General features: G+C 38.5%; 1 long non-coding RNA gene across 1 annotated transcript in view; it reads right to left on the bottom strand.

Moving 5' to 3' along the window:
* LOC144892287 (uncharacterized) overlaps positions 1-16,702 on the bottom strand; it is a 906,753-nt gene that overhangs the window by 830,368 nt on the left and 59,683 nt on the right. The gene's annotated exons all lie outside the window — the stretch shown is intronic.

Consider the following 16,702-nt stretch of genomic DNA (forward strand, 5'->3'; position numbering starts at 1 on the left):
GTTTTGAAGTTTAAATAAACAGATAATGTCTTCCTTTTTAAGACCCGCATTAAAACCTTGTGATAGTAGTTGATACTCGGGTTGAAAACTTGACTTCGTAAAAATTATTAAATTATCATAATCTAAAAAATTAGGACCAAGGAGCATCTTTAAAAGTAAACAGGTTTTTCCACATCCGCTTGAACCAACTATGAGACATCTCAATGAATTTGGAATGTTTTTATGGTTATTAAATTTTATCTTATTTTCCCAAACGGGTAAAAAATCATTCATTTATATATTTGGAAAACAAGTCATCTAACTTTTTTTGAGCTATTTTAGAAACTCTATATTTTATCCTGAGTTCAGGTTTAATTTCAAAATAATTCATTATTTTATTTATATAGTATCTTGTATTAACATTTCCAATGAAATTATTTTGAATAATAAATATCATTAAACCCTTATACATTTCCTCAATACAAATAGTCTCTTCCCTTGAAAGAAATGGTGTATTATCATCACAATACTTAACATTCATCTCTCTTATTAATCTTGTTAAGTAATTCATTTTTGGTTCTAATTTAAAAGAGTTATATATTTTTATATATTTTTTATTATCATTAATTAAAATTAAATCACAGAAAATACATTGTTTAAATGAACCCTCATTATTAAGCCCTATTCTATCACAAGCCGGACAATTCTCTAATTTATCATATGGAGAGTCTGGAAATTCTAAATATCCTTCAGAACTTATCATATTTATATGGTAAATTTTTACTTAAACTAAACGCAAGTTTATTCATTAATAAATACAATGTTTCAAAGCACAAAAGACAAATTTCAATCAATCTCTACTTCGGTGAAAGATATAGAAAAATATGTCAAAGATGTTAAATTGAACAAAGATAAATATGGAAATTTTTGGGTAAAACCAGTTATGAAAAATAACATGAGCCCCTCTATTTCATTTAAAGGAAGAGCTCTAACTATACCTGGAAAGACATCCATTAAAGTAAATCGAACAAAAGTTTCTCCTCTACTCCTGGCAATTTATTCAAAGCTTGAAAAAGTGATCGATCACGATACTTTGAAAAATAATGATAAGACCATCAACAATACTCGTGGAGAAATTTGTATTTACTTTAATAATCCAAAGGGTGTAGATCTTAGTAAAATGAATGATGTTAATATTTCTGGTGAAATGTCATTTTGTTCTATGATAGTTAGAGATTATTTAAAGATAACTTTTGATATTAAAAATGTAGAGATTGAATCTGGTAATGAAAGAAAGTATATAGATATTGATGGGAATGTTTTTCCTGCTAATTAAATGCGAGTCATTACAGCAGTGAAGATTTTACTATTTTATTCAACTCGGACGATCGTGATGATAGCATTTCATTGAACTCGGACGATGGTGATGATAGTATTTCATTGAACTCAAATGATAGTTATGATGCTAATAGTTTGTGCTCAAATGATAGTTATGAGAGTAGCTTTATTGATGACTCTGAGTATGATTCTGAGTATTCATGTGATAGTTATGACTCAGATGATTCTGAGTGAAAAAGTGTTTTAGTTTAAGTATTGTTTCATATATAAAAAGCCTGTAAAAAGGCACTTTCTTCTATAAGTGTTTTACTTTAAGCACAGTTTCATCTTTAAAAAAGCCTCTAAAAAGGTGTTTTACTTTAAGTATAATTTTGCTATATAAATATGATCAAAGCAACGTATTGCGACGTTTGTGAACAAGAATATAAACAATACAAAAGACACCTTAAAACTAACAAACACACATTTAATCTACTTCACCTACTATCTCCTATTCAGAAGGAAACAAAACACTGTTCTGCCTGTAATAAAAATATCCTCAAGAAAGGCTTCGAAATCCATCTTAAAACAAATCAACATTTATCAAATTTTATCACAACTAAAAACTCTGATGGCGCATTCAAAGGACATATTAAAATAAGAGCCTTTAACTTCAAACCTCCTGAACCAGAGTCTATAGTTGATGCTGTAGAAATAGTTAAACCTGCTGTTCAAACGTTGATTAAAAAAACACTAAAAGAAATGAAACCACTTAAATTTTATATGGGAGTAAAATTAGAAATGACAAAGGACGAAGGAGTTATAGATACACCATACATGAGAACTGAGCCACACTTTATATCTTCATATCAAGATTTTAAAACATCAGGAGTCTATGATGAACTTATTAAACAAGAGCAAGATGTGGATAATTCAATCGTAGGAAGTGGATTCAATATAGGAAAAATTATTTACATCGACATTCATATTCTTAAATCAGATCCTCTAAAAGCTTCTTCTTACAATGATTTACCCAGTGTTATCAAAAATAGAAAAGCAGTTATCAATATCAAAAATAAAGACAATAAATGTTTTCTCTGGTCTATTCTAGCACACTTACATCCTCCACATTTTCATGATGAAAGAGTATCTCATTATAAAAAATATGAGAATACATTAAATACAAAAGATCTAAAGTTTCCGATGACTTTAAATAATATTCCTAAATTTGAAAAGTTGAATAATTTATCAGTTAATGTTTATGGTCTAACAGAAACAAACAACATTCAGGTTTTAAAGCTTTCTGACAATTGTAAACAAACTCATATTAATCTTCTATATTTTAATTCAGATGAAAATTCACATTATACATACATCAAAGATATTACAAAATTAATAAAACCACAAGTATGTAAAAGAACAAATAAAATATATATTTGTATGCGTTGTCTTAACTTCTTCCCTACACAAGAAAGATTAGATAAACATTCAAATTATTGTGGTGAACATAAATCAACGGTAATCAACATGCCTAAAAAAGGCTCAAAGATCACATTCAAAGATGAAAAGAAAACAATAAAACATCCATTTGTTATATATGCTGATTTTGAAAGTATTTTAGAAAAAATTGATACTGCTTCTCCAGATCCAAAAGAATCATACACAAATAAATATCAAAAACATACTCCTTGTGGTTTTTGTTATTATATCAAATCATCCGTTGGTGATAAATATAACAAGTTAGAGATGTATAGAGGCTCAAATACCCCCAAAGGAGTTTGTGAAACGACTAGAAAAAGACTGTGTTCGATTAACCAAGATAATGAGAGAAACCAATAAACCAATGTCCTTAACAAGTAAAGAAAAAAGAGAATTTAGACAGCCAAAGGCTGCCTGTCATATTTGTGAGAAGAAAATTGGTAAAGGTCTAAAGGTTAGAGACCATTGTCATCTCACTGGTAAATATAGAGGTCCGGCTCATCAAAGTTGTAATATTAATTATCAACTCCCCTCTTTCATTCCTGTTTTTCTTCATAACAACACTCATTATGATACACATCTATTTATCAAGGAACTCTCAAAGACTTCTGGAAGTATCTCAGCAATTCCAAACACGGATCAGAAATACATTTCATTCACAAAAACAATTCACACATCTCCTATTACTCATATTAGATTTCTTGATACATTTAAATTCATGGCAAGTCCATTGGCTAACTTGGTTCAAAATCTAAAAGAGTTTCCATGTCTTTCAGAGTATTTTTCAGATAAAGATTTACTAACACAAAAGGGAATTTAGCCCTATGACTATATGGACTCATTTGAGAGATTCAATGAAACACAACTTCCTTTAAAAGAAAATTTCTATAACAAATTAAATAATAGTCATATATCTGATAAAGATTATGGACACGCACAAAATGTTTAGAAAAAATATAACATGAAGAATCTTGGTGAGTACCACGATTTGTACCTCAAAACTGATGTGCTTTTGTTGGCTGATGTGTTTGAGGCTTTCAGAACAATCTGTCATTCTGGATATGGATTGGATCCTGCTCACTATTACACTGCTCCTGGATTGGCTTGGAGCGCGATGTTGAAAATGACAAAACAAGGTTTGGATTTAATAACCGATGTTGATATGCTTTTGATGATTGAAAAGGCAAAGAGAGGAGGAATTTCAGAAGTCTGTTCAAAGAGATATGCTAAAGCAAATAACAAGTACATTCCAAATTATGATCCATCGGTAGAGAGCTCCTACTTGATGTATTATGATGCAAACAACCTGAATGGCTGGGCAATGTCTCAGGCTCTTCCTTATGGAAAACTTAGATGGGTAAAGGAAAAAGATTACAAAAAGGTTTTACAAGATGTATGTATCTCTACACAAAAAGAATTGGATGATTCAAAGGTTGGTTATTATTTTGAGGTCGATTTGAAATATCCAGAGGAACTTCATAACCTACACAAAGATCTCCCATTTGCTTGTGAAAAGGAAAGTCCAAAGAAGGAGTGGTTAAGTGATTATCAACAATCATTTAATATAGGTGAATCAACAGAAAAATTACTTACTACATTATATAACAAGAAAAATTATGTTCTACACCAAATAAATTTGCGACAATATTTATCAAAAGGTCTAAGAGTAGAGAAGATTCATAGGGTTCTAAAGTTCAATCAAAGTCATTGGTTAAAGGGGTACATTGATTTTAATACACAAAGAAGAACAGAGTCAAAAACAGATTTTGAGAAAGACTTTTATAAATTGATGAATAATGCGGTCTTTGGTAAGACCATAGAAAATGTGAGGAAAAGACAAAATATCAGACGATCAACATCTTGGAAACAAGCATCAAAATTAATTAATAGACCGAGTTTTACTAGAGCTGAGGTCTTTACTGAGAACTTTTGTGCGATCTATTTGATTAAAGAGAGTATTGAAATGGACAAACCTATTTATATTGGAACATCATTTCTTGATTTATCAAAGTCATTAACGTATGATTACTTTTATAATAACTTGAGAAATAAATATCAAAATGATGTTAATCTACTTTATATGGATACAGATAGTTTTATTTTGCAAATTAATACGAATAATGTTTATTCAGACATGAAAAAGGACATTAATATCTATGACACTAGTAATTACAGTCCAGAGAGTGAGTTGTTCTCTTCTCAAAATAAAAAGGTGATTGGAAAGTTTAAGGATGAATTCGGAGGAAATGTCATGAGTGAATTTGTGGGATTGAGGTCTAAGGCTTATGCTTATAAATACATTGTGAATAACGTTGAAAAGACTGATAAGAAGTTCAAAGGTGTAAAGAAAAATGTTATTAAAGAAACAATAAACTTTAAGGATTATTATAACTGTTTAACAACAAAGAAAGAAGAGTTTAGAAAGATTAATGGAAAAAGAAGTTATAAACATAAATTATATTCAGAAGAGGTGAATAAGAAAGCATTGGGGGCTTTTGATGACAAGAGGTTTATTTTAGAAAATTGAATTGATAGTCTCCCTTATGGTTATATAAGTATATAAGTGATAAGTTAAAAAGGGGGGGGGGGGGGGGGTTGGGATTTTAACGGGCTACCGCCGCCTTTTTACTATTATATAAATGATAGAACCAAGTACCAACCAGACTCAAGAGTGGAGGTGTAATCAACCTTGGTGTATAAATGGTAAACATAACGAATGTGAAAAATATCAAATAAGACTGATTGAAAAGGCAACTGGTAAAAAAGTTCACAAAACAAATAAGAGAATTAATTTAAATACTGGTGAGTTGGGTAAAAAAAATTGAAATATTTTTGAGTGGACAGAAAACTTTGATGGTTGCCAGGAAAATATATACTTTAATTTTAAAATGGTGTGTGGCACAGGAGGAGGTCAGACAAGAACATTGAGGGAGGTTTATCATTTTATTTTAGCTCAGTTAAAATATCTTGATAAAGAACCAAACTCAAACATATTTTTTGTCAATGTATTAGACGGTGAGGAGAGTTGTCGGAGAATTAAATTATTTCCCACACATAAACAAATATTTGTAGGGTCGTTGTTTGAGTGGGTCAAAGATGATTCACCAGATGATATTAAGAGTAAAAGGTTAAAAGGTCCATAAGGTCAGAAGGATCACAGGTCCACAAGGGTAGAAGGACCATTGTTTAAGTTGTCCAATGAATAAGGATAGCATGTCAAAAGGTTAGAAGCTCCGTAAAGAACAGGGTGAGAGAAATAGAGGTGTTAATGGGCAATGAGGTTCAGAGGAAAATTAACATGTAAGTCAATGGGCAAATGAGAGTGTCCCAGAAGCAACATATATACACTACTGTGGAGTCATCAGCAAAGAGATAGTGGAGTCAAAAGTGTGGAGCCAAAACTTGAAATCCCATCTGCCTCTGCTCTCCTCTCCTCTCTTCCTGTTCTATTTCCTGCTCAGCACCAGTAAGTTCTGTCGGTTTCCCCTTTTCTTTTTCCGTTTGTACTCTGGGAATCCCATCCCAAGCACATGTCCCGTCATTCCATTGTGGCATTTCTGGTAGTAGTGGGGCGGCTTAGCCCAAATATTCAAAAGAATTATGCATTTTGTGATACAAGCACCAAATTTGGCACAAATGTACATTAATATGTTGCGAACATTTTCAGATATTGGGCCACTTGAAATTCCGTAATTTTTTTTTTTCAAATTTTTTCAAATTTCGTAATTTTAAATTTTTCGGGTGACACCATCACAATTTCGGTCTTCGAGGCCGGCCGATAGGCAAAGTGTGACCGGAAGGGACGAGGTTCTCCTGACCACGTGGCCCTCGATCTGGGAAGCGAGAGGCGTTCCATTAGTGGACGCGCCCCTCACGCCCGACTTTTGGGCGGCCCCGGCAGGCCGTTTGTTTTGACGTTCCGTGACAGGCCCCGCACCCCCACCTCCGGGCCGAGCGGAAGCTTGTGCTGAGTACATCATACCTGAACAACTCAGTGAGGCAGAACACAGCAGTGCACACCAGGGTGACCCCTTCAGTGCATAAACCAATTAACCTGTCCACTGCAGGGCATATAGAAATGAAGTTATTTTCTGCATATAATAATAATATAAGTTCAGTTCTATATAACAATTTCTGTTATCACCACTACCACTACAACTACCACTACTACAAGCTTTGTCTGGAATTTTGTGGACTAACAGACAAACAGACATACAGACAAGCTGGGATCAAAACATTACCTCCTTCCACCATTGAGTGTAGAGGTAAACATCATGGAAATTATATCATGCCCTAGATTTAATTCATGCTTACCCGTGTATTTGCTTCACTGGTTCACAAGGTCTTTTGCATACATGTAATTCAGACTCTCGTCTTCATTGCTGACCACACAATGTTCGCAACATATTAATGTACATTTGTGCCAAATTTGGTGCTTGTATCACAAAATGCACAATTCTTTTGAATATTTGGGCTAAGCCGCCCCACTATATCGGCCGGCCTCGAAGACCGAAATTGTGACCCGAAAAATTTGAAATTACGAAATTTGAAAAAATTTGAAAAAAAAAATTACGGAATTTCAAGTGGCCCAATATCTGAAAATGTTCGCAACATATTAATGTACATTTGTGCCAAATTTGGTGCTTGTATCACAAAATGCACAACAGGTTTGCTATGCTGCGACACTAAGTTCACTATCTATAGATGACCAATTATTAACCCTGCCAGAGGAGAGGGTATTGCATTTGAGTCTGTGGGTTTTCGGATGTGGGAGGAAGTTCTCCCAAAACGCCAAATATCCACCTCCTTTGTTGGTAAAAGATCATTATTCATGAACCAGATTGTGAAACTTCATTCTCATAGCTTCATTACAAGAGCTCTTTTTGGTATCCTCACTGATCCTCTGACAGCCTCCACTTGTAGCTCGTTTGTAGTGATATTCCCCGGAATGATTTTTCGGTGCTCGGTGAGGGTTTTCCCGATTATCCCTGTTGCTCTGACTATCACTGGTACGATTTCAGCTTTCTTCAATTTCCACGACCTCTTGACCTCATTTTTCAGATCCTGGTATTTGAGCATTTTCTTGGTTTCAGAAGCATTCAGTCCAAAGTCATTTGGAAACAAAACCTTAATCAACAGTGCCGCTTTTTCCTTTTTGTGTTTGAACATGATTTCCGGATGCAATGCTTTGTTTGCAATGTCCACACTTGATGGGATCATCTTGTCATGCGTGAGCACCATGTGTTCATTTTCAAGGATCGAGTTTGGTTTGTGTTTCCATGATTGTTCTGGGACCGGAATGTTGAAATGTTTACAGATGTGCCAGAGGATTACTCTATAGATGCTGTCATGTCTTTTTGTGTACAATTGTTTCTGACATGAGTTTTTTACATCCCAAAAGGAGGTGACTTGTACTTTCTGTCTCCACAAACTCCACAAAACCTGTATTGCCTTGTATCTCCTGTAAAACCTCCACAAAACCAAAACCTGTATCTCCCATCTCTACTGCCTCTGACATCAATTCTTCCTGGGAATTCTTCCAAAGCAAACTGCTCTCTCTCATGCACAGATTTATCCTATCTCGTCTTCAGTTGTCTTACCCTTCCTCCCGTCCATGGTACACTGAATCTTGTGGTGAGCCAGTCGCCCTGAAACAACTTGCCTTTGCCTCTTGGAAGGCAAATACAACTGAAGGCAATCTCAGTTCCTTCCACCAACCTTGGATCAAGTGTGTCTCGACCCTCAGGAGTGCCAGGAAGCACTATCTCTCCACACTCAAGAATGAACTCTCAAACCTGTCCCCTTCCTCCAAATCCTGGTGGCATCTGGTCAAATCCGTTCCTGGTGTTTGTTCCCCCTCCGTCCCCTCCCTTACCTCAAATGGCGACACAATTGACACCGCACGTGACAAAGCCGAATGCCTCAACTCTGTGTTTGCCTCAAAATATTGTGTCCCAAACCCATCTCTCTCTGTTTCCACCTTTCCCAGTCGAACCCAACTGCTCCTGGACTCTGTGTCCTTCTCTCCCGACAAGGTGGAGAAGTTTTTGTCAAACCTCGACTCTGATTCTGCAATTGGACCAGACGGCATCAGCCCACGGGTGCTAAAATCCTGCTCTGCCGCTCTATCTCACCCTCTCTCTGTTCTTTTCACCCTCTCTTTTGCTCAAGATCATCTGCCAGCATCTTGGAAATCAGCAAACATTACCGCTTTACACAAAAAATGTGCAAAAACAGATCCTTGCAACTACAGACCAATCAGCCTGCTCCCAATTATCAGCAAAGTCATGGAATCCATCATTGCTTCGGATATCAAATCCTTCCTCTTCTCCAATGGCTTGATCCCCGATCATCAATTTGGATTCAGACCAGGTCATTCTACTCTGGACATGTAACTTCTGCTGTCTCAACAATGGATGGAGGTCCAAAATGCCAAACAGGAAATCACAGCTGTCTCCCTTGACATATCACGTGCCTTCAATACGGTCTGGCACCCAGCTCTGCTTACCAAACTCTCCTCCTATGGTATCCATGGAAATCTCCACTCCTCTCTGGTCGTAGTCAACGTGTGGCCCTGAATAGATTTCTCCCATCGCCCCTTCCTGTTCTGCCTGGAGTTCCGCAAGGTAGTGTTCTGGGCCCTGTGCTTTTTCTGGTCTTCATCAATGATCTCTCCGACTCTCTGGAAAATCCTCTCCATCTCTTTGCTGATGACTCCACAATCTGCCGCTCCATTCCTCATCCCTCAGATCAGCAGTCTGCAGCCTCCTCACTCTCTGCAGACCTGTACAAAATCAAAGACTGGTCAAACAAGTGGCACATGTCTTTCAATCCTGACAAATCCCACACTCTTACAATGTCTCTCTGAAAAGACCGACTGGAAAACCCTCCCATCTAGTTTCTCAACAATCCTCTCCAAGAAGTTCTGTCGCTCAAGGTTTTGGGTCTCACTATCTGCCATGATCTTTCTTGGGAAAACCACATTTCCAAGCTGGCATCCAAAGCCAGTCGCCGAATGGGCATCCTCCGTCGTGCGAAGTCCTTCCTTGGCACACCTGAGCTCCTCACCACATACAAGGCTTTCATCCGCAGCTCAATGGAATACTGTTCCCCCCTCTGGGTCGGTGCTCCTGCCTCACACCTAGCTCGACTTCACGCTGTTGAAACCAAAGCTTTCAGAATCATTGGAATCTCCCTCGATGAAGCTAACTCCAAGGGCCTTTCACTCACTCACCGCAGGCAGGTTGGTGGTCTTTCTGTCTTCTACCGACTCCTCTCCGGCGTTGCTCCCCCAGCTCTCTCTGTGCTTTGTCCCCCAAATATTCCTAAAGGTCGCACAAGATCTGCCAGCAACCCTCTTATGGTTAAACTGCCAAAACCTAGGCTCTCTGCTCACCTTCACTCTTTTATTCCCCTTTTTTCCCGCCTCTGGAACAAACTCCCCCACTCGCTTCAATCCCACTCCTCCTTCCAGGTCTTTGTTTGTATTTTTGTTTGTAATTCAATTTGTAATTCAATTCAATTCAATTCAATTCAATTCAATTCAGTAATTCAATGAATTTGTAATTCAAATTGGCTTTTTTCAAATCTATATTCTCTGCTGTGTGTTTTACTTTATGGTAATTTAAAGATGATAACCAATATATTTCCTTGCTGCATACGGTGCACTTGTATAGCATCACACATCTATGTATTGCTTGACCATCTCTTTAAAGATTTGAATGAGATAAATGTTTTCTTGCAAACAGAGCACTTTTCAATCCCTTCAAATTTTGTCAATACACTGCTATATTTGTTGACTTCCCGATAAGAAGTCTGTGTCATGTTCTGATTGAAAGAAACTTCACTCTTAAACAACTGGGAACTTGACTTGGAATAAGAAACCATTTTCAATTGATTCTGTGCAAAGACAATTCAGAAAACCATCAATAAATCACTAATGCTGTGAAACATGTCACCACAACAAAAAAGCATAATGTGCTCCATTTTCATGTAAAACAGGCCATATGTCTGTGCTAATTCATCAAAAGGTAAAATCTGTGTACAAAGCCTTCCATGGAAGGCAGAAAGTTAAACCTTCCCAACCAGAGTTCATAGAACACCTTATCCCACGCAGTCTTGGGAATCAAGGACATGGGCGGGGTCTGCGAGCAGCAAATTTGATTGGTCGTGATGACGTCAAATGCCATAACGTTTTGTCCAAGTACTGCTAAACGGAATGGTTTGAAAGTGCCAAAAGGCGATTTGTGTTCTATAGTGTTCAAGTATGCAATGCAATTGAAAGAAGAGGGAGAATTGCTTTGCAATACATGTCCCTACCAGTCCCAATATTTTAAATAGTAAAGCCATGAGGAATTGAAAAAAATTGATGAAATGCCTTGAAACTTAAACTTGTTCTGTAATTTATCAGAATAAAACCAAGTACCAAGTTTCATTTGAATATGTTAAAGGGTAGGGGGAAAAGTCTGGAAAAATGACCCATTGTGTCTGACCCATGAAATTGACCCACTGAAATATGTGATGTTTTCTGAGTCCAAAGAGGGCATAACTCTGTGTAAAATTTGGGAAATACCCCAAAACCTAAACGTGTTCTGCAAATTATCATAATAAAGCCATGAACGTACCAAGTTTCAGTTGAATATGTTAAAGGTTATGGGGAAAAAGTCTGAAAAACCACAGGTGTGGTGGGCAGATGGACGGACAGACAGAAAGTTAACCTAAAGTCCCCTCCGGGCAGGGGACTAATAAAATTAAGATTTTAAAGGTGGTCGGGGGGAATTGTTTTTTGAGAGTTTACCACCATTGCTGCAGCAGCTTTTACACCACTTTATTAAACACATTACATTAACACGCTATTTAAATCCCCATCTTTTCCTGACATCCTTGGAGTTCTCTCTCTCTCTACCCCTGCTTGTACCGATTCAATCCACAATAAGCCAGCCATAACTTCTGCAAACCCTCAATTGATCTACGCATGCTTCAAGAACAACTTTGCTTGCCTTTTATCTCTCACCCTTTTGTGTCCTATCTTCATTTACCCCTCCAAACCAACCCATCATTCCTCTTTTAATTATTGCCCCCAATTTTTTTTTCATTTTGACATGTACCCACACCAGCATACTTTCCTGGTTCGATGCCACGCCATCCTCCTGACTCGTCCACTCAGAACCCAGAGGGGAGTCGCCAACATCTTCACCTAACCCTGGCCCCAGCTTGCATCATAGCAATATGTTTCTTACCGTCCGTCATTCAGTGAACCTCCACCATTTATTCCACTTTCTCGTACATGCTTAATCTGAAAGCAAAGATTCTCTATGAAATTTAACAGATGTGTGGAGACTCGAACCAGAGTCCGAGAATCACGACTGACTCCAGTTGTCGCGGCAATGGGTCTGACTAATGCCACCTGTCCGCCAGGAGCTTTTGCCACTCCTGAAGATCGCAGAGCTTACCAAATTCACACTGCATTCAATTAACTGCTCATTAACCTTTACAAAATCCCAAGAATTGCTCCATTCTGATGCCAAACTTTGGACACAATGCGGGGGGAGTAAAAAGACAAGAAAACATGCAATAATGAAAATGGGGTTTATGAAAAGACATGGAGACATGTCAGGAGCTTAAAGGACAAATGAGTCGGGAGGCATTTGCACAAAGCGAAAGTGAAAAAAAAAAACCTACGATGGCACCAAAAATAAATAACAGGGCTTGCACAACAACAGGGAACTTGCACGTGCTTGAGCTGGTTTAGGGTCCGGAATGGCCCATACAGGCTGGTGTGGTGTTGAACGATGCACGGCATTGCTGTTATGTGGGGCCGGTGCTCTGCAGGGCTGATGCTGTGCATAGCTGGTCACGTGGGGTTGGTGCTGCACAGGGATGGTGCGATGCAGTGCTGGTGCTGCGTGGGGCTGATATGGCGGAGGGCTGCTGAGCATGTCTGGGCTGAAATGGAATGCCGTCTTCGATGTCTGCCACATCCTCCTCAGAATGTCCATGATTTGGCCACAGAAGCACGTTGCCTCTGGATAACTCTGAGAGGATGGTGTATCTTTAAATAACGATGATTGCCAATCCCACACACCCAAAGTCGTGCTACCAAACATGAAAAAGCCTGAGTATGAGCAGGTGCCGTGCTGTTGATGACATAACCAATCTTAACTAGTCGGACGAGCGGACCGACTCGTTAAGTAACTGCTTCGAGCGCTTACAAACCCCGATTGACCCTCAGTTATCCGATGCCGCAATCAAAATAAATCAGGACACAGTTTCTTCGGAAAAGGCCTTTTAGTACACAATAATCAGCCAAATTTTAAAAAGGGAGAAATAATGGCTGTTACATTCACAATTATGCAGAGTATGTATACATCCACATTATCCACATGACAGACCTGCCCTCTGAACTTTAACAATTACTTCACAACTCTGTGAGGAAGCTGGCACCACATTCATCTGAGATAAGAGCAATAGAGAGAGAAAGCTGGTGTGTTCTGCCCCTTCACACTTTGCACCAACTCGGATGAGCATGTGCCACCAATAATTCTGATGATTGTCTGGTGTCCAAACCAATCACGCTCCGCTCGCGGTCACTCCTCACTGTTCCCGATGTACTGCCTTCTTCATGTGCTGATGGTTCATACACAGCATGAACTACATGTGATTTTTCGCAGGAAAGTGCAGGAAGCAATTCATTGTATCACGGACGCTTAACTAACCCTCAGTATCAAAAGGCGAAGCGGGAATTTGTCTGTTCAGGTGGCGCAGCTTAACAAGCTGGATTCAATGCAGAGGTCCAAAGGGGCAAGAGGTGTTGGAGTGTAGGAGAAATAAAGCGTGAGAATCAAAGAAAGTGAACAAAGAAATGGAACGACATGGAAAGCAGACTGTGAACAACAAAGGAAGAAAGAGGAATACAGAGAAAACATGCATGAAGGTTGGTCGGTTGAGAATATGCACAAGGAGAATTTGAACGGGGTTCAAGGAGGGCTGGTGACTCGTAACATGTCCCGTAGTTTGTTCGTGAGCTCGGCCCTCGCTTTTTATTAGAATCTGCACCCACCTACTCACATTGCAGATCTCCACCCCTCTCCCCCAGTCAGTCAGAGGAGTTTACCTGCTGACAGATCCTTCCCCCTCGTACCTGATTGGTGTTTCAGTACCCCAACTCCTGATGACAACTGTTGATTGGCCTTCACAGTTCTGGTGCACTGTCTCCCTCGAGATGGTCAATTGGTCTCGGGTGTTCACCAATCCGATTTGGTGCAGCTGTATGTGGTGTTGAAGCTGGGGGTTTCACTATGGCAGGCTGTGTGAGCAAGGATTATTTGGCGGAGGGACTGTAGATGGTGCATGTAACATGCGACATGAATGCAGAGAGTGTATGAAAGAGGAAACGTACAAATGGGATTTCTAACATACACTCTTCATCCCATATCTGCTCACATGAATGCAATATATCCTGAATAGCGAAACAGAATACTACGATATAACTAGCTTTACTCTATGTGTATGTGCTTCAATATCCCAGAGAATACAAAACTACAACAATATGTTGGAAAACTGGCACTGCGGGCTGGTTTTCAAGTTCCATTTTATTTCTTGGGAAGAGATTTGTTTTTATAATTTGCCTCGTTCTCTGCAGATATTCTGTCAATTGTTTTCCGCAATTGTTTTGCGAAATAGTTGGTCACACTCTTCTACTCTGAGGTACATGCATGATGTTTTATTTTCTTGCTCCTGCATTGTTGTTCTTAGGTCGATATTTATTTTGTCCAATTTTGTTGGTCAACCTCTTATTAATGTGCACTCCGCACATTTAGCAGCATTTTACAAGTCGTCTGAATACCATTTTACCAGTTTTAATGGTTCTGCAAATTCTCCGTCGATTGGTTCGAAGAACATTAAATCATTAATATACATTAGATGTGTCACTTTTCCTGACCCATTGGACATTATACTGTTTGATGTTCAGGTGTATCCCTGTCCTTGATCAATGAGTTTGCTCAAGAGGTCCAGAGCCAGGCAAAACAAGAGGGAGAGAGACAGTCACCCAGGAAGAACACATGTGGTATCTTCACTTCTGGTGTTATCAATCCCATTTTGTCAGCACCCATTTTGTCATGTCGATTTTTTCCGTCTCAGTGCTGCAATATCAATGTGGTATTCCAGAGCTCCGTTGCTTCCTCAATGAGTTTGATTATTTAGGGATTTAGCTTGGCAGGGTGCATGCATTTTACCATCCACAAATGAGGGACACCAGCAAAAGCTTCTTTGCTTTGTCTATCCTTCAATGCATTTCTTATCATGATAAATGGGAAAATACTTATTAGAATCAGAACACAAGAAGAGCTTCTCTCGTTTGTTGGAATATCGATGTGCAGTTTTCAGAAGGTGGAACGAAGTCCTCTCAGCACTCAAAGTAGCCACCTCCATTTTGGTAAAATATCATGTTTCACAATCCAAATTGTGAAAAAGTCTTCTCAATGTTTACTTCTGAGGATTATTTCCAGGATTGTCATTGTACCACAGTCAGCCTCCAATTGTTTTTAGTTTGTCCGACTATTCCTGGGGACTGTTTTAAAGTTCTATGAGAGGTTCTTTATCATTGCCATTTTGTCAGACGCTTCCAGGTTCTACAGCTTCCAGGTTCTCTTGGCCTCATTTTTCAGATGCTGATTACTTGGTCAATTTCCTGATTTCCACATTATTTCGATCAAAGTCGCTGGTTACTGACCCCTTGATTAGCAATGCCATCTTTTCCTTTTCATGCACAAGTACAATGTCCTGTCGCAATGCTTTGTTTTCTCTGTTCACAATTGATGGGATGATTTGGTCACACGTGAGGACTGCATCCTCATGTTCAACCAATCGCTTTTGGTTCATGCTTCCTTGATTTTTTCTGAGACCCAGATGTTGACATTTTTTCAGATGTCCCAATGGTGTACGTTGCACACATTGCTGTCCTTTTGTGTGTGCAGTTCTTCAGACAGTTGTTTTTTCATATCCCGAAAGAAGGTGACCGGTATTTTCTGTTTTACCTTACCTTTTGAATTAATAATTCTACCTTACCTTAAATCTACCTTAAGTAATTAGGTAATTAGGTAATTACCTTCGGTAATTCTACCTAATTCTACCTTAATTCTACACGTAGGTAATTCTACCTTACCTCTACCTACACCTTTTTGAATAAAAGTCAAGAGCAAAAACACTGAACGGATCAGTAAACAACAGAACTTGGATTGATACAACAATGCCTTGGTGCACACAGAACATGTGTAGGGCATCCCTCCAGTGTGTATTATTTGATGCTACTTCAAATTGGAGAAGTCTACAAAAGCATTGAAGCATTCAGAGCACTTGAAAGGTTTATCTCCGGTGTATTATTTGATGTCGCTTCAAACTGAAGAGTTGAGTAAAAGCCTTGAGGCATTCAGAGCACTGGTAAGGCTTCTCCCCTTTGTGCATCATTTGATGTTGCTTCAACTCGGAGAGATAAACAAAATCCCTGAGGCATTTAGAGCACTTGTAATGCTTCTCTTTGATGTGTCGTATTTGATGCCGCTTCAACCTTGAGACGTCAATAAAAGCCTTGAGGCATTCAGAGCACTTGAAAGGTTTTTCTCTGGTGTGTATTATTTGATGTCGCTTCAACTTGTAGAGATGAGGGAAAGCCTTAAGGCATTCAGAGCATTGGTAAGGCTTCTCCCCGGTGTGTATCATTTAATGTCGCTTCAACCGTGAGACCCGACCAAAAGTCTTGAGGCATTCAAAGCACTTGTAAGGCCTCTCTCCTGTGTGTACCATTTTATGCGTTTGTAAATGTGATGAAGCAAAATTCTTGCTGCACACAGGACATTTATCAGGCCTCTCTCCTGTGTGAGTTCTTTGATGTGTGATGAAATCGTCATCCAAGTTACGACACTAATGT

This window comes from Myxine glutinosa, chromosome 5 (genome assembly GCF_964187855.1).
Source record: "Myxine glutinosa chromosome 5, kmMyxGlut1.1, whole genome shotgun sequence".
Taxonomy (NCBI): Eukaryota; Metazoa; Chordata; class Myxini; order Myxiniformes; family Myxinidae; genus Myxine; species Myxine glutinosa.